We start from the raw sequence: 22,771 nt of genomic DNA on the forward strand, positions 1-22,771 counted from the left end.
CAAAAAACGAATCCAAAAATCCGCGTAAAATTGCGCTCGGATTTTTTTCAATCTCGTAAAATCTATCGTTTCGAGAGTCTATTGATTTCGTAAGTTTGTCGAACAATCCTACACCCCACCCAGCGCCCCCCGTCGACTGATCATCGTAGTACGGCCCTGGCGAATGATTAATGGCCCCATCGAAGTTTCCCGCACTTTACTTTTGTTATCGGGACAGCGATGGTCGCGATCCGCCGATTCCGATAACGAAATGCACTATAAAATCCGCATTACGGTTTAATGCGGCTGCACGACTACGTTTTACGCGGACAGCATTATTCGGTAATGTGTATGAAACACGGAAGTACGACCTGAGTGCATGCTGACGTCAATAATTCAACGGAGGATCACGAATCGAACCAATGCGGCTCTGCTTTCTGTTCTTTGCGTCGTTTTCCACGCGATTTGTACGCTAGCTTCCTGGCACGGCGGCAGGGAAGAGGTACTATAAACGTGGCAGAGACGCGTGGCGCCATCTGGGGTTCTTGGAGTCCGTGCGCGTGGACCCCGGGGGTCTGGAGTCCGTGCGTGTGGTCCCCGGGCGTCTGGAGCCCTAGCGTGTGGACCCCGTAGATATGGGACTTGTAGACGTAGAAGCCGTAGATGTGGAATCCGTGCTTGTGGACCTCCGACATGTGGAAACCGTGCGCGTAGACCCCGTAGGCGTGACCTTAGAGCCATGAGATACCGACACTTTAAATAAATATACGTTCGTTAATAATTTCTCTGAAACCCTGCGTTGACAGCAATAATGGAAAGTAATGAAAAAACTAGGATTTTTATTACATTTTGAAAGAAATATATTTCATTCTCAAAGAATAATATTTATTTCTGGCAACAATTATGCCGTATATCTGACATTGTCGAAGATATATATAGTCGTCATTTTGTATCACTACCCTCTTCGTTCCTCCGGGGTACAGTCAGTGAGCTAATAAAAAAAAAATAAACGTAGATAAATATAAGTAAATAAAAATAAAATAGTGTAAGGCTAATTATTAATTATAATAGTGGACCATGATCGTACCCTGCACATTATCCTGTACTTGTCGCTGTAGCAAAGATGTTTTCGCGGTAAACTACGACATGCTGGTGGCACCTTAAAATAAAGACAGGAGAATAGGAAAATCTATGGTATATTCAATTTAATAAAAAATATTTCTACTTACTCCAACCGCCGGTGCCACGAAAAATCCGGCCAACACGACGAATGAAACAAAGAGGAACAGGAACTTTAGTTTCTGACTCATGGTTGTCTGTTCTGTAACTTGAAGCTTATACCAGTGAATGACTGCTGTCGTTGTTCTTCGCTTTTATTTGTGAAACCTGGCGATAAGTGTAACTAATACAGATAACGCGATGTCGTCGAAAAACAATGTGCATACTTGCGATAAACGTTAATCTACATTATGCATTTTCCGAGCAGCACGCGCGAAATAAAATACTGATATAATATACTGATACAATAATAAATAACTAAAAAAAATAAGGATAATCTAAAAAATATAGTAAACCTTTCGGACTTGGTTAGAGGGCGTGTTTTGGTGTGGAAGGTGTGTGTGGAAAGCGTGCGAAAAACCCTTTGTAAAGGTGGGAAATTCTCTCCTGTTTTAGGTAAGAAATAGGAAAGTGAGTAGGATAGTTTTAAAGCGTGTTGGGGAATTTGAAGGATTAGGAAAAGAGGTACAGTTTAGGATTAATTAAGGCAGCTAATACAGGAGAGGATTTTGTGGTTAGGTATAGAAAAACATTCGAACGTAGAAGTAATCGATAAGGTAGACTGGCCAGATCAAATCGGTAAAGAAGAGAAAACAATAGAGCGTAGAAGAAACCGATAAGGTAGATTGGCCAAAAAAAATCGATAAGGAAGAGGCATAACGGCAGAGCAATACGCCTTCGGTAAAGTATAACCTGGTGGTTGAAGGGAAAATGGAAAAGGTAAGGGAAGTGAACGGATCGGCTCTGGATCAGAGCCGGGAAGGGATAACAGATAGAAAGGAGGAAGGAGGGTTAGGCAAAGAGACAGGGGGAGCAGAAAGTATAGAGAGAAAGATTGAGGAAACTCCAGGAATGGAAAGGAGGAAAAGAGGGAGACGCTCTCTTGAAGAAAACGGTAGGACGGACAACCAAGGCTGCAGGAAACTGACGGAACTTTGGAAGGCGGATAAAGATGAAACGGAAGAAGAGACCCAGGAGGAAGACCAAGTATCAAAAAAAAAGGATAATAAGAAAACGCCTCAGAGACCGGACGCATCAGGAATGGAAGAGGAAGATGAAGGTCTAGCCACCGGAATGTTAGGAATAATATTAAAGAAAATGGAAGGAATTCGTAGTGAAATTGCACAGGGAAGAATGGAATTGAAAAAAGAAATAAAGAGGGAAATGAAAGGATTAACGGACAGAATAGAAACGCTAGAAAGTGGATGGAAAAAGAAGGAGACAGAATTATGTAACAGGTTGGAAGGAGTGCTAAGAGGAATCGAGGAGCAGAAAAGGGAAGAGAAGCAGCGTAGAGAGGAGGAGAAACGAGAGCTAAGGACAGAAATTCTGCAAATGGTAGAGGAAAGACTGGGGAAGGGAGTAGGAAGGGGAGAGGAGAATGGAGTAAGAGGCCCGGAAGAGGAGGTGTGGAAGGAGGTAAAGAAACTGAAGAGGAGTATGCATCAGCAGGACAAAGAAAAACGAAAAAACAACGTAGTTATCAAAGGTTTAAGGATAAATAAAGAAAGTAGTAGAGGTGGAGTGGAGGGCTTTCTGAGGGAAGAATTAGGAGTAATCGGGGGAGTAAGCAAAGTGGAATGTAAAGGAGGAGAAGATAATAGAGTGATAATAGTAGAGATGAGTAGCTGGGAAAAGAAGCAAGAAGTCATGACGAAAAAAAGGAAGCTTGGCACAAAGAGGATATACATAGAGCATGACTTGACGGAAGAAGAAAGGAGAGTACAAAGATTAATAAGGGAGAAAGCAAGGAAACTGAAAGCGGAAGGTATGCAGGTAAAAATAGCATATAGGAAATTGAATATTCAAGGGAAATGGCATTATTGGAATGTGGAAACAGAAAAACTAGAAGTAAAGCAGGGTTTTTAAAAGCAGCCTCACGAAAAGATAAGGAAGTACAGGCAAGCGGTAAGGATGGAGGAGAGAGGCAGGGAGTAGCTAGTAGCAAACAAAGGTCAGGGGAGGTGGCCAAGAGGGGAAGACTTCTTTGGTGGAATATAGCAGGGGTAGGAAATAAGGATAGGGAATTTTGGAAATTCGTCGATGGGTATGATTTCGTAGGGCTAACGGAGACATGGGTAGAAGCGAAAAGATGGGAAAGCTTAAAAAAGGTCTTGCCAAAAGGGTGGGACTGGAGATGCCAGTTTGCAAAAAGAGAAAAAAGAAAGGGAAGGGCGCGCGAGGGTATAATAGTAGGAATATGGGAAGGATGGACTGTCACGGAAGAATGTAAAGAAGAGGAAGGTATGCTGGAAGTGAAAATTGAAATAGAGAATGAAACGTGGGACGTGTGGACAATTTACAACAATAAAAGAATAGAAAAGATAATAAAAGTGTTAGAAGAGAAAGCGGGAGAAGTAAGGGAGAAGGCACTAATAATAGGAGGAGATCTGAATGCTAGGACGGGAAGGGAGGGCGGCGTTTATATAGGGGAACCGCAGGAAGAGCAGAAAAATAGAAAGTCGAAAGACAAAATTAAAAATAGAGAAGGAGAAAGAATACTGCGGTTGATAGAAGAAAGGGGTTGGAACATTTTGAATGGCAATGTACAAGGAGACGAAGAAGGGGAGTACACGTGTATAGAAAAAAGAGGTGCATCAGTGATAGACTACGTAATTGTAAATGAGTTAGGTTGGGAAAGATCGGAAAAATTCTGGATAGGGAACAGGATTGAGTCGGATCATCAACCTCTGTGTTTGGAAATATATGCAGTAGCAGGGAAAAGACAAGCAGAGGGAGGGAAACTGGAGAAGGAAGCAGTGTGTTGGAGCGAGGAAGCAGTGACAAAATATAAGGAACGAACGGGTGGAATGGTATATGAAGATGGAGGGGGAATAGAAGAGGAATGGCGAAGGCTGAAATCAGCGGTGAACAGGTGGATGATAAAGAAGAAGATAGTGACAAGGAAGTGGAAAATAGGGCAAAAATTTTGGTGGGATAGGGAGTGCACCAAACAGAAAAGGAAGGTAGATAGGTGGCTAAGGAGATGGAGGGAAGGTAAGATCCGGAGAGAAGAATATGTAGAAAGGAGGTCGGAATTCAGAAGACTCTGCGAAAGTAAAGAAAAAAAGAGAAAGGAAGAGGAGGAGAAGGAAATAAGATTGGCAAGGACAGAAAAGCAAATATGGAAATACATTAATAAGAATAGAAAGAGGAAGGGAAAAGTGGAAAATAATATCGCGTTGGAGAAGTGGAGAGAGCATTTCATGATGTTACTTGGGGGGGCTGAAGAGAGAGTAAAGGGAGAGGAAAGAGTGCTCCAAAAGACAGAAGATACGGAACCAGAATTGACGGAGGAGGAAATAGAGGAACAGATAAGGAACCTGAGGAAGAAGAAGGCGGCGGGAGGGGATGATATCCCGAACGAAGCGTGGCTGTATAGTGAGGGTGCGACGAGGAATAAGCTAAAAGAAATGATAAAGAAGGTCTGGAACGGAGAAGGCTTCCCGGAAGATTGGAGGAGCGCGGGCATTATCGCCATTTATAAAAAAGGGAATGCAGAAGTACCGGAGAACTATCGAGGTATAAGCTTGCTCTGCACAGCTTACAAAATTTACGCGGCAATCTTAAATGAAAGATTGAGGAAGGATGTGGAAGAGAAGGGCATTTTGCCAGATACGCAAGCGGGGTTTCGGAAACATAGAGGGACGATCGACAATGCGTACATACTACAGCATGTGGTAGAAAGGGAAACGATGAAAAAGAAAGGAAAGGTGTACGCATTGTTCGTAGATTTAAAAGCTGCTTTCGACACAGTGAAGAGAAGTAAGCTCTGGGAAGCCATGGCAGAGAGGGGTGTGAGGAAAGGACTAACGGAAAGGATTAAAGAAATATATACGGAAACGAGAAATGTGGTGAAGACAGACGAGGGAATGACTAAAGAGTTCTGGACAGGCGAGGGACTGAGACAGGGTTGCCCGCTTAGTCCCTCACTGTTCACTATTTTCTTGGCAGATATGGAAGAGCACATGAGGAAAGGCATTTTGGGGGGGATCGACGCAGGGAATCTTAGATTTTGGACTCTGGCATATGCAGACGACGTGGTGCTGGTGGCGAAGAGAGAGGAGGAGTTAAAAAGTATGATGAAGAGATTGGAGAGTTATCTGGACAGAAAGGAGCTGAATCTCAATGTGGAGAAAACAAAAGCAATGATATTCCGAAAGGGGGGAGGCAAGAACAAGGAAACGCAATGGAAATGGAAGGGAAGGGAGATAGAGGTGGTACAGGAATTCTGTTATCTGGGGATAATATTCCAGAGGAACGGTAATATGGATAAGCATATTAGAGAGAGGACGAAGAGGGCTAACGTAGTTTTAAATCAGGCATGGGGCATTGGGGAGAGGATATTTAAAGATAATTTTAGAATGAGAATGTTCCTTTTTGATATGTTGGTACTGGGGGTGTTATTATACGGAGTAGAATTATGGGGGTACAGAGAAAGAGAAGCAGTAGAGCGGGTACAATTAAGATATATAAAGTGGACACTGGACCTAGATGTTACTACGCCAAGTTACATAGTGCTGGAGGAGACAAAGAGAGTGAAAGTTAGCGTGTGTACAGGACATAGGGCTATAAGGTTTGAGGAGAATTTGAAGAGAGGTGGTGAAAGAAGAATTGCTGCAGAGTGTCTGAAGGAAAAAGAGAGAAATGAGGAGCTGAAAATCAAAAGCAGAATGGAAAGGGAGGAATATTTTAAGAGGAATGGATGGAGCCAAGAAGGTGTAAATCGGTTGAGGGATAGTGGAGAAGATGTGGGTTCAAGGTTGAGGAATAGAGATGTAGAGGTGCAGCAGCAAAAGCAATTCCGCAAAGTGGCACAGTCGAAATTTAACCCGCGGTACCAAAAAATAAAAATCTGGGTTCTTCCAGAGTACCTGAGCAGGGAAGGTAAACGAGGATGCCAGAAATTAGTAGCGAGAGCAAGATGTGGAAATATGGAAAGATGGAACAGATATTGGGAGAAAGAGGAAGAAAGAAACTGTGACCTGTGTGGGGAGATGTTTGGGACACTGGAGCATCTCGTAAGAGATTGCAGGAAAACGGAAAGAGGAGTGACGATCGAGGAGGTAGTAAGCGGTAGAAAGAACGAGAAGGTGGAAGAATGGCTGGGCAAGGTAGATAAAAAGAGAAAAGAAAGGGCAAAGGAGAAGGCTTTATTAGGATTTTAGAGTAAGAAACGGTTTTTAGGCAGTAGGTAAATGAGATAAGTGTGTGAATGAAAATGTATATAATGAATGAAAGGTTAAGATAGAATTGTAGAGTTAGGTTTGTGTAAACCAAATCCTATTTCTTGGCCGTGAGGTTGAAAATAAATATATTATTAGTAAACCTTTCAAAAGGGTTACTGATACAATTTGAAACAATTTTGTCCATTGCAGAAATCTTCTACGAGGCTTCATTAACAAGTTATTAACGAAGAACTCTGACCAATCGAAGAGCGAGTGCTGCTGATGTTCCGTCCCGCGCCGAATTTAGCACCGTGTGGGCGTATACGCGCCCCGTATACGTGGAATCCATTCGTCGAAAAACAACTTGCATTCTTGCGATAAACGTTAATCTACATTATGCATTTTCCGTTTAGTACGCGCGAAATAAAAGACTGGTATAATATACAATTACAATATCTAATGACTTAAAAATATGAGGATCGCTCAAAAATGTTGTGAACCTTCAAAAAGGGTTACTGATACAATTTGAAACAACTTTGTCCTTTGCAGAAATCTTCTATAAGGCTTCGTTAACTAGTTACTAACGAAAAACACTGGCCAATCGAAGAGCGAGTGCTGCTGATACTCCGCCCCTCGCCGAATTTGGCACCGCGTGGGCGGGACGTTAGTTTTTCGCTAATAACTCGTTAAGGAAGCCTCGTAGAAGATTTCTGCAAAGGGAAAAGTTGCTTAAAATAACCCCAGGAATCTGTCAGAAGGATTTACAGTGTACTTGGATTTTTTATATTTTTTTATTATAGGATAATGTGTCAGGTTAAAAATTCATGAGTTTCGCGATAGATTTCTATGATTATTTATTCCTTCATTTTCAATGCTATTACACATTTGCAAATAATTCAATATAGATGGAATAAACCATCATAAATTATAGCATTGACACTTACAGTCCCATTTCCTCCCTCGTGCAAGTGAGCTAAACAGAAAAATGTATTTTAATTATTGAAAATATAATTGAATGAATTAATGTATTGAACAACATACTCTGCACATTATTATGTACTTCTGGCTTCGACAGAGATTACTTCGTGGTAGAGAACGACATGCTGGTGGCGGCTGAGGAGAACAATTTCATAATTTTTCAGAAAAATATAGAATGTTGCAAAAGCAAAAATTATAATTCAAATTTACCTCCGCTATTACCAGATTTACCGACAAGAAAATTAGAGATACGAGTAGAAAGAGAACGTTCAGTTTTTTGTTCATGGTGCGTCCTGTATTATAAGCCTCTTGCCAGCGAGTGTCCACTATAGTAACACCTCCTGTTTTATATAGCAGTGGTCGAGATTGCAGCGAACAATATAGATTGTGCAAACACTAGGAGATATAACTTCCGCGATAAATGTAGTCGCTGTGAATCCCACGCTATCTCCATTGACAGAAAAAATATACAGAATAATTTCAGCAGAAGTTGCTCCTTCACGCAGGAACAAAAATTGCTTTTCGTTTATTTTAGCTACGGAACAACAAATTGAAAACCCTGACTTCGAAAACCGCTATAGCGATAACACGAGGTTACTGTACATTTTTCAGTTAATAATTTTTCCTGAGTAGGATTGTTAACGTAAAAATCTGCAAAAATTCTCAAAGATACAATAGAGTAACAGTGATACGTCATAATTTTTTCAAAAAGTATGGACGCTTTTAAATAGGAAAAATTGTACCCTGTAGCTCCGACCCTCTGGACACATTAGAGAGCGCTGCCTAGTTTTTAGTTATTTCTTTTTCCTGACCTGGATTGTTAACTTAAAAATCGGTAAAAATTCTCAAGAAGATAACAAGGTATCACTAATACGTCATAATTTTTTCAAAAGGTGTGCACGCTTTTGAATAGCACAAATTGCACCCTGTATCTAGGGCCTTCTCATCAGGCTCAAATTTTCGTATATCATTCAATTACTCATTTCATGCAGCTAAGATTGTTAACTTAAAAATCACCGAAAATGTTACAATTCCTTGTCAACAAATAGTCCAAAAGGAAGTTAAAGAAAAGCTCTCTATCCGCTGGCGCGCCCCCTAGAATCCACCCCTTTGCGTTTTTGTTGGTGCGCGTATCGAACCGATAGAAAATCGAAATAATCCGACGTGTGAATAAAAGAAAAACAAAAAAGGAACTGCGAGAGAAAGTAGAAAAAAGCGTGCAAAAGTTAGATAACTATTGTATTCACGAGTCTCTCCCATTGAACTGCTAGACCGTACACCCCGGTCGCTCGTGCGCGGGGCTCCGCTTCGTCTTCTCTGCGAAACGAAAATATTTATCGACGCCCGCGCGTCATCCATAGATGGATGCGCGAAAATTCGCAAGTGTAATACGTATTGTTCGTGACAGTTCCGACTGTAGGAACGGGTTTTACGATGGACAGGAATGAAAAATAAAGAAAGAACGCGGACCCGAGCCTTTTCGTTGCCATTCAAACCATGTCCCCGCGCTGTGTTTTATCGCCGCGGCCGGATATTAAAAGGAAAAAAAAAGAAAAGAAACGAACGACGGATTTTATTTAACGCTCCCAGCGCAACAATGAAAAAACACTGAACCGTATTTACTATTAATATTATTGCCTTTATTATTATTGTTGCTGTTAATATTATTGTTACATATTGTTACCAGTTCTTCTATCTATTATTGTTGTTATTTTTATTATTGTTAATATTATTCATTTGTTGCAAAAATCTTCTATGTTTCTCAGTCGAATCCTGGCGAGATTTTCAACGTTTCCCTCGTTGTATTCTCCTGCAGTAGTTCTGAACAAAAGAAATTTTTATTAAAACAGATTTGTGAAGAAAAAAAATAAGGTTATTGTTATTACTGCAACTATACCGGGCAAGCCTCCTCCATCAGTGGAGAGCCGCAGAATTGTGCGGGATAGCCGGTACCGCATCTTGGTGAATCCTTGAAATATATTTAATAACATGTACTATATAACATTAACAAAAAAAATGACATTAACATAATAATTCTACTTGAAATGATATTAATACAGTAACGGCATCTAACATAACATTAACACATGACATTTAAAAAATCATCGCATTACATTAATTTTTATTCAATAACAATAGTCGATTATTAATAGCCAAAGGGTTAATTAAATACCTCAGTGTTGAGACCCATTTTAATCAGAAGAATCTCAACTAATCGCTGACACTATATTCGAAATGACAACACAAAAATTACAACATTCAATCCGTCACATTTTTGGTTATTTATTTATATTTTTATAATGCGAAAGGGTTGATATAAAATCGCGAAGCCCAATGAAACGAAAGGGTTCGCTTACCTGGGAGTGAACATAGCCAAATCCGGACAGAAGCAGGACGCAGACGAGTGCGAAAGCAAACCGAACGGTTTTGTACATGGCGCTTCTTTTCGGACGTTGCCGCGGCTACGGTGTACCGTGTTGCGTACTCGCGGCACTGGTTTTTATACGGGGCTTATCCGGACCGCGAAATTACGTTGCGTTCGCGGCGAGAGCGTTTTACGATTAGATAAAAATGTTTCGCACGTTCTGAACTACTCTGATACCGTGAAACGTCGCGTTCCGTGACAAGAAGTCGACGTTTCTGTTCCTTTAATTTTAATAGGCGTCCGAGAAAATTATTAACAATAATTTAATTCACTTGACAACGTTAGCAATGTAAACAGAAGAACAAGGTATATCATCTTCGTTTATGAGTGTTCACAATTGCTATGATTTTCTCTAGGAACAGAGCTAGAAATATAGACGATGTAATTGTTTAATTAGAACAGTTGTTATAATAATATTTATAATATGAATTAATAATTATTATAATTATAATACAAATATAATAAAGGCAATAATAAAGTTTTAAAAGCAGTAGAAAAGAAACGGGGTCCACACGCACGGACGATCTAATAATGTAATTAGAATAGTTATTATAACAATATTTGTTATATAAATTAATGGTTATTGTATCGAGACGCGAGCTTGTATAATAATTTTGTATATTTTTTCACACTAAAATATATAAAACAAGGCAGCGATAAAGTATTAAAAGCAGTAGCAAAGAAACGGGGTCCGCACGCACGGACTCCAATGGCCAAAGATGGCCCCACGTCCCTCTAACCTGTTCTACGTCGTTCTATCAATAAGCTTGCCACGACTCAAAGGAAACGCGGCATCAGGGTCTGCGCAATTTACAACTAATACGTTCTCCGATAGCAGTTCCTTTGCAATTGAATTAATAACCTTCATAAACGAGTCCTCGTTCAATTAACAGAAGCTCGCGCAGGATGATTCAATTGACTATACATTGCTTCGGAGTGTCCCATACGAACGGACCTCTGATGCGGTTTAAACAAAATTCCAACGTCATCCGGAAGCCGCAGGATGTTTCACTTTCTCGAGAGAAATGTCTGCAATTTCTAACCTCAAATGTTTTCGACATCGATGGATAACTTGCATTTAGGGCAAGCATGTAAAATTTGAATGAGGTGTAAGGTTATGGGGATATATGGGAGAGGAAGTTTTAATAGTTCTACCATGGCGTTGCTGAATTATTAATGTTAATAAGTGGTGTGGAATTTGTTTTAAATATTGTTTATTCATATAGATGTTCATGTGTATATTTATTCATTTATTTTTTCATATATATATTTCTTAATTGTTTATAGATTCAATATCTTTCTCATATTTCTTAATTATTTACAGATTCACATATACATTTCTTATTAATTTATTTATTTCTTACTGATTTATATATTCATATATATATTTCTTATTCATTTATATATCCCTATATATATATTTTTTATTCATTTATATATATAAATGTATATTTCTATATCTATATTTATTATCTACATATTCAAAACTAATGATAATTATTATATTAATATGTAAATAATAAATAACTTATATACATAAAATATATGATTCAGAAAAAGATCCACGGTCTACCAACGACACATACTATACGTACGCCATCAAATCCGCCTCGCAGTGAGTCCCTGGCCAGCAGACGCCGTCCATCAGAGAACCGGGGTCCACACGCACGGACTGCTGGCGTCCGCGCTGACGCCCATAGCATTCTGGGAATGGTTTTGGTGTGTTTCCAACAGCGCCAGGTCCTTTTAGAAGGAACTTACGATTACGGAGCGGTCGATTTCCGCTAGCAAAACGCTCCGCGTAGAAATTTGACAAAAGGAGGAGGAGAGCGGTCGCGATTGTCAGGCGCAGCTTCGTTAATTCACGACTCGCTAAACCCTCGCCGATCGTTTCGTGATACTTTTCCAACGGTGGACCAATGGGAAGAGGGCGCGTTAACGCGCTACGATGGTTATAGTGACCATGAGAGAGCGAGAGAGCGAGAGAGCGGTGATCATGATTCACGCTTCAATTTACATTTTAATTGCGTTACGTTTGATGGCGGTATTAATTTTATCGGGGCGACCGACCGCAGGAATCCCGATATCTTCGGATGGCCTACCACGGGGGCCGGCCATTGTGATGGCACGCCGTAATAGATCAAAGTGAATCTGGTACGAATTAATAGTCCGCCCCTCCCCCTCCACCTCTCTCTGGGATCATCCGGCGAAGAATGATCGCCCGCAACCCGACGAACTCGACTACGGTATTTCGGATTTCTCGGAACTCCTCGTAACGTCGAAACAATGCCTTTGTTTCGATTTTAGGGGAGGTAGAACCAGAGATTATGCCCGGGGAAATTGTTGCACGGCGTACGAAACGCGGCAGCGACAGATTTTCGCGAAGTGCTTCGATTTTTAGCGAAATTAGGGTCTGACGGATATTAACTGTTTTTCCTGGGTTGCTGTATTTTTATATTGTTTTATATCAACATATATTTCATATTAATATATTACATAATATTACACTATCTTAACTTCATTATACTATATTATATTATCTAATATATTTCATATAATTATATTATGTTACATTAGTTATATTACTTCATATTATATGACATTAATTTTATTATAGCATATTATATAATATAATATATTACCATATTATATTATAGTAATTATATTACATCATGTTATATTATCTTGATTATATTATTATATATTAATTACATTATATCATATTATATGATATAATATATTACATATAACAATATTATATTATATTAATTATATTATATCATATGATATTATATCATCGTCGCTACATTACACTATACTGTATAATATAACATACTACCCTTAACCATGTTATATTATATTTATATTATTATAATTATATATCACTTTATATTAATGTAAATAAATTACATATTAAATTATATATTATTATACAATAGCAGCAAAACTGCACTATGACATCCAAACAACGCCGCGAACAATAAACGTTCTCCGTAGCTGCAGAATAGATTTTTCAACGTGAAAACTATATTCGTGATAACAAGAAAATTGGTCCGTGGATGATTACATCGTTGTTTCTCACTTATTTCTCATTAACTTCGCCGGTTGATTATACAGCTCCGCAGATTTCGTTCCGATCGTGTAGCAGACGAATTCACTTTCCCGACGACCAATTACGGTCTATTGAATCGATACATTTCACCATATTTCCCGGGGATACTGTTTCAGTGATTACGAGGCAGCGTAACGCTATCTATCGGCAAAAGAGAATTTTGGCAATACCGTGAGTCCGTACAATAAAATAAAAAAAAGAATATACATATAACGCGAGGGGCATTCTAATGAAAAATCCCGGAAATTTTATAACGATTCCGCGATGATTCGTATTGGTATTTGAAATATTGAGCATTGGGGAGGACGATTGAATTCTCCCTGCGGAGCACTGCTCCCACAGGACTTCACTATTGCAGTATCGTTATACTATATTATATTTTTATTATGTTATATATTATACTTTTTATTATTACTATATTGAATAATATTCTGTTGCAATATTAACAGGTTCAATGATATTATAATAATATGTAGATATATAATAGAACGTAATGGAATATAAGAATAATATATACAATATTGTGGAATATAATAATAATATAATACACTAGGATATAATATAATAATAGTATACTATACTAAAATATATCTATACATTATATTCCGTTATACTCTACTATATTATCGTACTATATCATCATACTATTATTAGACTTTATTACACAGCATTACGCTAATAATACATTACACTACATTGCGCTATAATAATATTTCAATATTACTCTAAATCTCACCAGAAAACCTATGAAGTTTCAAACCACATATTTTCCCCTACAGTGCTTACAAAGTGGTCGCGCATCGGTCGCGATTAGAGCTCGTCCGGCGTTAAATAAAAATCACCGACGATTTCCCATGGGGTTCGGTAGTCGTTACGCGAGGATTTCGAAGAACCATGCGTCGTTCGAGCACGCAGACCGACCAGGAGATTATCGCACGTGACGCGGCGTGTCGCTGCACGGTGTGAACCAGGCAGAATAAAACTATAATTCGATACGTGACCGGATACAAAACAGTAAAAAGAGAGGGAGAGGGGATGGGGTATGAAAAAAGGAGGAGCGAGGAAATTAGGCTAGGGTGGGGGCGGTACGTGCGCGGTTTAACGCGGAACGGTATAAATCGTGATCGAGCGTGGGGTAATTAAACGGTCGCGTGCGAACTTTCCTCGGCGCGGAGCGGCGCGTGCCGAAACCGAGCCACGGCGTTAGGAGCCGAATGAAATATTCATTCTACGTAAACGGTCGACTCGGCGCCCGTGATTTGCTTTTAATTACCGATTCTCCGACGACAGGGAATTATCGTCGGACAAGCTGTTTCGGTTCATGACTCTTCGCCCGCCGTCTGTCATTGCCAATTGCATTTCCACTAGATACCCCGAAAAATAGAGTGCTCTAAAAATATTACAAACCCTCAATTATTATTCCTTGGACAATTTCAAGTAATTTTTTCCTTTGCGAAAATTTTCTACGATCCTCCGTTCTAGAGATATCGACGATAAACGCGAACGCCCCACCCAGCGGTGACGTGCGGCACCGCAATGGCCGCGGAGGCGTAGCGCTGGCTGTGCTCGCGCTCAAATTGGTCCCCGTTTTTCTTGAATAACTTCTAAACGGAGCCCCGTAGAGCACTTTCGCAAAGGATAAAGTTGCTTAGAATCGCCCGATGAGGTTATCTGTGAAGTACAACGGGTGTTCCGAAAAAATTCATGCAGCGTCATATTTGACTCGCGGGTATTTGCTATCGACGTTCTCTGGAATCAAGCCTCGCGGTGAATACAGACGGATATCCGTGGAGGATATTACGTGCAATTAATCGCGCAGAGAGACACGGATAGGTCGTAGACGTCGTCGCTGTCGCGGCGCATTCCTGGCGACGGTGGTGGGGGCGGCTTGGTCTCATTAAATTTTCCAATTTGCCCGATGAACTCTCGAGCGAAGATAGTTCATGCCAAAGGTCGGGGACAAGAAAACGCGTCCGCGCGCGGAGTCATCGCATTAATACCCTTTGATACAAAGGGTAACGATATTTGATTCTTAACAAGACACAACGGCTTATTAAATAAACATCGGGTAGTTACGGTGCACTGCCCCGAAGGTTTACGTAATAATGCAGTCTAACATGTGGCTAACGGGCCCGTTTCGGGCCGAGTGTTATGGAAATTTATTATAAAATAATCTCATTAAACCGGCGAGCAATTTCGTATGGCCTCGGGGGTTACAAAGCGATCCGCCGGTGATCAAAGACACAGATGCACGCGTCCTCCCTTCCCCCCGCGCCTCTCTCTCCTAAGAAATCGCTGTGCCGTCGTTCCGTCAAAGTATTGCGACCATAAGCTGTCTTATCGGGTACCTGTTACTACGAGTCTTTTATTCGAAGAAAACGTCTCGCTAGATTCTGCTTTACGACGGAGGGCAATTACCGCGAGTTATACCGGGTGTCCTGGAATTTTCGCTGCGCTTGGTGACACAGAGAATCGTCGAGCGATTTTAAGAAACTTTTTCCTTTGCGAAAATGCTGGCGAAGGTTTCGTTTAGGAGATATCAACAAAAAATGTGGACCAATTGGGAAGCGTCGAAAGCTGCGCGTGGGCGTGGCGTCAGTTTTTCGTTGATAACTCGTGAACGAAGTCTTGGAGAAGATTTCTGTAAAGCAGAAAGTTTCTTTAAATCACACAAGGAACCGTCTCCATTAATATGAGCAATATTTTAGTTATTTTTCAATTGTCACTAACTATATTCTTTTATATTTTCTAACGTAATATCTCTAATTTAATGTGAATATTTGGTATGGATTTTTAATGTCAAATGACAGTCCTTTCTCGGATCGATTTCGTATCGGATTTTTGAGTCACCGGTTTGTCTATTTCAGAATAGCGCTTCTAAACGCGTCCGACACTCTACCCACCGGAATATGGAATTGAATTTCTCTGTTCTTAGAGTTTAATTCCCGTAATCCGCGATTAACCGAGTTCAACTGTTCGAAACCAGAAAGTAGTTTTATTCAACCCGATCCCCCGCGTCGCTGCTATGTTTCGCGCTCGATCGTTACGAATTCGATTCGATTACTCGGCTACACGGCTCGCGGATGTTTTAAACCAAGTCGCGCTCAATCTTTCAAACACTTGCTATTTCGAAACGGCGATAATACGAGCAGCCCGAGAAATGTGTCAACTTTGACGCGATCCACAAAATCTTGCCGGAATAAACCGGAACACGTACCGCCGCGAGATGCATAAAACTAATCCGCCTTGATTAGATTTCCTACTTATCATGAGGAAAACAGAGTCTTTTTTAATGATGCACAGGTTTTAGTTCGAGGACCGTGGACTCCTTTACGCGTCGTACTCGTAAACCTGTATTTCGGGTTCCGGGAAGGGGTTGCGATTTTTTATTTTTTAAAAATTAGTGCAAAGAAGATTTTGAAGTCGAGATACCCTGTTTTAAAGACAGTTCAAGCTTTTATTTAAGCTATCAGATGTGTTGAAAAAGATTTTAGAGAGTGGAAAAATTCGTGGATTAATTCCAGGTAGTTTACGTGGCTGGTTGACGCACAGTGGTTCGGCTTGGAGAATTATATTATTATTAAACATTCAAATTAGTTGGAGGTCTAAAAGTAGCAATTTTTGAATGTGGAATGTGGAATATCGAATGTGGAATGTGGAATGCGGAATGTCGAATGTGGAATGTCGAATGTGGAATGTGGAATATGGAATGTGGAGTATAGAGTATGGAATATCGAATATAAAATATAGAATATAGAGTACGGAATATGGAATATAAAATATTTAATACAGAGTATGGAATACGGAATATAAAGTATAGAGTATAGAGTACGGAATGTGGAATATAGAATGCACACTATGGAACATGAAACACAGAATACTGGGCCCAAAATATTGAATATCGAACGCCCCCGCGTTCTTCGAAACCGGATCACAGAGCGACGTCGTCCGTCGCGTCCCCGTTCCCCCAGCCACGAGCGTGGCAGTGTTTTACAGCTTCTTCCACCGGCGGGCCGGTATAAATTCTGTCGGAACGAGAGACACGATTTGACGCTCCGACGTAAGATAAGTCGCAGGAAACAAGAGTGACTCGAATGAATGATAGAGCCGCGAGCAGGAACTCTAAGGTAGCTGCTAATTAATGGGGGCATCCATCTGACGCCGTTTTGCTACTCACGGGGGCCGTCTTCCTTCCGGCCGGTTGCCGCGTTTCTGGGCCGAGCGTAAACCTTAACGCTGCCGGTGTCTACCCGGGCCACCGGCTGTCTGCGTCGCCGACCGAAACAATTTGTAATCCGGCAAACCGTGCCCAAAGATTGAGAGAGCCCAACGGCACCGACACAACCTTGTATAAATTAGATTTGGTTGCGTCCCTTGCCAAGCCCCCCCCCCCCCCCCCTGCTGACAATTTCACCTGCACGCCGAGCCACCCCCACTACCACCCGGTGTCCTTCCGGTAATTGATACTCGGGCGAACGAATTTTCCGTTTCCGATGCGAACCTCTTCTAGTTTAAACCATCATCTTGGCAAGGAATCTTCGGCAAATGTTATTTTCCGTTTTTGCTATTTTATTTGTATTAAAATTTGATTTTACTTGGGAAAAGGCAACCCTTAATTGGAAGATAAATGACGTGATTTGAAAAGGATACTTAGAGCCTGATTTAATTGGAGTTATTGTAGGAGTTTTTTAACGTGGCTTAGCAGAAATTAAAGCTGGAAATGTGTACTTTAAAATGTGGTACATTGGATGAAAAAAGAATTGCAGGTACGTTTTTATAAATTGAAAAACTTGGAACCTTGATGCGGTGGGAAATGGAGAGATTTTGTAGGGATTATTGAAGTTGCTGTTAAGTGGTGTTCCTGTTGGTGATTTTTAATGATACGTAGCTTAAATTAAAGGTGAAAGTATCTATTTTAACATAGGATACGTGAAGTAAAAAAATATTTGAAGAATTATTTTATAAATTGAAAATCCTTCAGTCCTAACTCAATCAAAAATGCTTCGACTTCATAGGGTTAATTCAAGGATCTGTAAAGTTATGTTCTAGTCGATGTTTTTTAATGCCACTTAGCTTAAATTAAAGCTAAAAGTATCCACTTTAAAACAATATATCAGAAGTTACAAACCAACCGCAAAATTATTTTTACAAATATTAAAAAGTCACAACTCCTTCGTGACTGAAAAATGAATGCCTGAATAATAATAGAATAGGTGTGTCTTTAAGTTAATTTAATTACTATCCCCATAGGACTTTTTTAATGCAATTTAGCAGAAATTAAAGGCAAAACTATACCCTTCAAAACGTGGTAATTCATATTCGAAAATAATTCGAAGATCATTCCAAAAAAAAAAATTCTAAAATGCCCTTTCATTGAACAAGGTTCGACGGTTCATACTATACTAAAAGCTCTGCTTGTGTCCCGGTAATCCGTGAGAATCGCGCTCCTACCGATTCGAGACGAAGTTCGTGCGTGCCCGACGCGGATCTTCGTCGATCGGGATCGATCAGGTGATACGGAAAAGCGCCGCGGAAGTTTCGCCTTTAAAACCAATTAAGCTAATAGAAAGTTCCAAGGCGTGCGACGGCAAGATCGAAGCCCCGGCTCGCGAAGCAACCTTGCGAGAACGAGCGAGAGGCGCTCGCCGGCGCGGGGACAGGTACACGGGCAGCTCGAGCGGCGTAATCGAGTATAATAACAAGCGCCGGAGCAGATTAACAAGTTTTTATGCGTTTAGTTCGCCGGGCTACGCGCGAGCCGTTATGCTCGACGATGCTGGGCACTCTCTCGATCCGCGGCGACTAACCGATGGGCCGAGCATTTGTCACGTGGCAGCCAATCTGCGAGCGCCGGATGTTTTTTTTCATTAATCTCGACTCGCCGCGCCTGAAATTATTCAGGTGATCGCGGACCAATCGCCCTGGATTAACTCGTTCGCATTTGGAAATTCATTTACAACGCTGCCTTATGGCGGAGTTGATGGTGTGTGCTATATGAGGTCTAAAAATAGTAATATTTGAATTATTGAATGTGGAATGTGGTATGTGGAGTATAGAGTACATATGGAATATGAAATGTGGAATATAGAGTATGGAATATGGATTGTGGAATATAGAGTTGGAATATGGAATGTGGAATATGGAATATGGAATATAGAGTATGGAATATGGAATATGGAATATGGAATATGGAATATGGAGTGTGGAATATGGAATATGGAATATGGAATGTGGAATGTGGAATGTGGAATATGGAATGTGGAATATGGAATGTGGAATATGGAATGTGGAATATAGAGTATGGAATATGGAATATAAAATATAGAAAATAGAGTATGGATATATACTAAGAATATACTATATTATATACTATATTATATACTATATTATTATACTATATTATACTCTATACTAAGAATCTTTTTACTTGATGGTGTTAATTATTAAGAATTTTTCTAGAGACCCAGGGCAAAAGGAATTATTTAAATCAGTTCTAAGACATAATTTATATTGGCAGGATCGTTAAAAAATTATCAAGGATGTTTTATTTATAGTATTTATAACTTAGTGATCTTGTTTTCCTTTTTTTAATATTTTGTTAATATCAAAATTTGACCTGGTTTGGGAATATGCAACCCTTAATTACAAGGTAAATAATATGGTTTGAAAAGAATATTTTGAGCTTAATTTAATTTGAGTTATTGTGAGAACTGTTCAGTGTGGTTTAGCATAAATTAGAGTTGGAAATGTATACATTAAAATGTGGTAAATTGGATGGAAAAAGAATTGCAGGGTGGTTTTTAAAAATTAAAAAACTTGACACGATGGAAAATGTTTCAATTTCATAGGGTCAATTCAAGTCGACTTTAGGTTATGTTCCCATCGATGATTTTTAATGCCAGTCAGCTCAAATTAAAGTTGAAGGCATGTAATTTCAAACAGCCTAGCTTAACTTAAAAAATATCTACGAAATTATTTCGAAAAATTAAAAAATGTCGATTCTTGACACGATTAAAAATGTCTCGATTTCATGAGATCAATTGAAGTCGCTTTTAGGTTATGTTCCCGTGAACGAATTTCAATGATACTTAGCTGAAATTAAAGCTAATAGTATCCACTTTAAAACAGTATACCACAATTTTAAAAATAATCGCGAAATAATATCGAAAAAAATTGAAAACTCACGGAAGGTCCAGACTCTGGATTTAGGCTACCTCTAAGCTAAGTCCAGGTTGGGTCTAAGCTGGGTCCAGGCTAGGTCTACGTTACGCCCGAGTTATGTCTCACTACCATCACGTTCCCTATTCTATTACATAACAAATCCAGTAATCTAACCTCAAATCTATAACTAATTTTAATAATATTGATTATAAACTCCGACAAAAAAGAATAAAGACCATAATGTACCTATTTCTTTATCAAAACAATGAATTCCAGATTTTACCGAAATCATATCCACTTATTCTATAGTAAAATAGTTGGCCTAACGTCTCGAGAATGCAAGAGCCGTTGCATCGACATTTAAAAAGAGAAATTTCGTTCCAAAAATATTATCGCAGCTCGTTGCAGGTGTTTCAAATGATCCAGGAGTAGTTCCATTGTCGTCGATGAGAATTGACAATTCGGACGGGCGATATTATTGCCGGGGCGATAATTACCGCCGCCGGACCCCGCTCGAGACTATTCAAGTTCTCCGTGTTGTGTTACTCAGAGACGGCAGCTATAGAGAAAACGCATTATCAAAGATAATCCTCTCACGGCGGCGGCAAGTGTTCGAGCGATAATGTGTTAATAATAAAGAGCCGCGCTTTAGTGTAATGAAAATCCCGGGGCCGGCGTGGAACTTGTCATGCTTTTGATCTTTATCAGATAGAGACCTCTCGCCCGGCGAGATATTAAATTTCACAGCGATTATTAAGCTCCCTGGCGCGGGGGTAGGGATGAAAGTCTGTTTTCAAGCAGCAATTTTTTCTCGCTAACGAATTAATCTTGCCCTTGAAGCACTCGAAAAATATCGAGCCGCTACCCTAAATTGAAGCCGGAAGTGCCCGCTTTAAAATGACGTGATTCGGGTGGAAAAAGGATTTGGTAAGTCATTTTGGAAAATTGAAGAAAAGCGAACCATAATTTGAAGAGAAATGCCAAGATTTTAACAGGTGGATTTAACTTCAATTTAAATTGTGTTGCTGATGGACTTTTTAAATGGGACCTAGTGTAAAATGAAGCTAGAAATGTGTACTTTAAAACGAGGTAATGGGGGTTGAAAAATAATTGAGGAGATGTCTTGAAAAATTGGGAAATATTAACCCCTGGCATGGTGGGAAGTGTCTCGATTTTATAGGGATAATTGAAGTTGCTTTTAAATTATGTTTCGGTAGGTGATTTTTAATGACACTTAGCTCAAATTAAAGCTAGAAGTATCTACTTTAAAATAGGGTATCTTAAATTGAAAAATAATTGCTAAAGTGTTTCGAAAAATTAAAAAAACCTGACCCCTGGCTCGATGAAAAATGCCTCGATTTTATAGGGCTAATTAAAGTAACTGTTAAGTAATGTTCCTGTCAACGATTTTTAATGGCACTTAGCTCAAATTAAAGCTGAAAGTATCCCCTTTAAAACAGCATGTAACAGTTTAAAAAATAATGGCGAGGTCATTTCGAAAAATCACGATTTGTCCGAGTATTCATACAAAGGTCTATTTAAGGTTCATTTAAAAGTCTATTAAATCAATATTTACAAAACAAACCCATACTTTCTATGTTATTAACAAATTCCATATACACTTTTTTTTTATACAACTAATATTTTATTTTCTCTTTGTCAACCTCCATTTGTAAAGTAATTTTTTTCAATGCACGAGCTTATCCAAATCGTATGACAACGTCAGGACTGAGCTTCTAAAATAAAAAAATCGCACTCGAATAACAATCAAAGTCTCTGTATTTTTTTGATCGTATAAAAACTCCATTTTTCACGGGGTAACTTACTTCTCCGCAATGGACGGATGCGATTAAACACGTCGACGTAACAATAATCACGTAAAGCGCTAGAACGGCGAGGTTCATTTTGCGAAACATGATTTTTTTTCAGCGACGAATTCTTATTTCCATTAATATCGACGCACGATTGGGCTGCTTTATATACATGGCCGCGGCCACGGCGTGGAGAAAAAAAAACATTTAAATAGATCGTGACTCGGTTATCGTATCGATTGTTAATAAACTCTGCGGAGAACGGCGGTGATAATAACGTTGTAATCAATGCACAAAATAAACCGCTCTATTTTGCAATATATCGAGACCGTGAAAAAACATTTTCCACTCTGCCTTTTTTTCATATACAGGAGGGCGGTCCGGAACGTTTAAAAATATCTCGCGATTTCAAATAACTTTTTCCATTACATTTCGAAAAGCTCGATTATGCTTTTTAATATTTTTCAAAGATTTTCTATTTTTCATTGCTCCTTTAAGTTACTTTTCCGTGGGACTATTTAAATGTTATTCAGCTTAAATTAAAGCTTAAAGTATCCACTTTACGCTAGTCTATTTTAAATTAAAAAATAATCGCGAAATTGCTTCGAAAAAAATAGAAAAACCTTGATACCTGGAGAGATGAAAAGTGCCTTGCTATGGCAGGGTTGATTCAAGTTGTTTTTAGGTTATGTTCCCGTCGGTGATTTTTAATGGTGCTTAGCTTAAAATGAAGCTGGAAATATTTACTTTAAGATAGGGTATCTTAAGTTAAAAAATAATCGCGAAATTATTTCGAAAAATATAGAAAAGTCACGACAAGATAAATTCCTCGATTTTAAGAGACGATTTCATATTAATT

At 39.4% G+C, this 22,771-nt stretch overlaps 3 long non-coding RNA genes across 3 annotated transcripts; all 3 read right to left on the bottom strand.

Moving 5' to 3' along the window:
- Positions 1 to 833: 833 nt before the first annotated feature.
- LOC144477178 (uncharacterized) lies at positions 834 to 1,310 on the bottom strand. The gene is made up of 3 exons (XR_013495143.1): positions 1,209 to 1,310; positions 1,067 to 1,138; positions 834 to 970 (listed from the first exon to the last, which is right to left on the bottom strand). It is a non-coding gene; the product is annotated as an uncharacterized LOC144477178 (long non-coding RNA).
- Positions 1,311 to 7,293: 5,983 nt separating this feature from the next.
- On the bottom strand, positions 7,294 to 7,709 carry LOC144477265 (uncharacterized). Its single transcript, XR_013495151.1, has 3 exons — positions 7,614 to 7,709; positions 7,467 to 7,538; positions 7,294 to 7,398 (listed from the first exon to the last, which is right to left on the bottom strand). It is a non-coding gene; the product is annotated as an uncharacterized LOC144477265 (long non-coding RNA).
- A 1,344-nt stretch (positions 7,710 to 9,053) lies between these two features.
- Positions 9,054 to 9,858, bottom strand: LOC144477232 (uncharacterized). The gene is made up of 3 exons (XR_013495149.1): positions 9,761 to 9,858; positions 9,301 to 9,372; positions 9,054 to 9,224 (listed from the first exon to the last, which is right to left on the bottom strand). It is a non-coding gene; the product is annotated as an uncharacterized LOC144477232 (long non-coding RNA).
- Positions 9,859 to 22,771: the final 12,913 nt, after the last annotated feature.

The sequence above is a fragment of the Augochlora pura genome, chromosome 11, assembly GCF_028453695.1.
Source record: "Augochlora pura isolate Apur16 chromosome 11, APUR_v2.2.1, whole genome shotgun sequence".
Classification (NCBI taxonomy): domain Eukaryota; kingdom Metazoa; phylum Arthropoda; class Insecta; order Hymenoptera; family Halictidae; genus Augochlora; species Augochlora pura.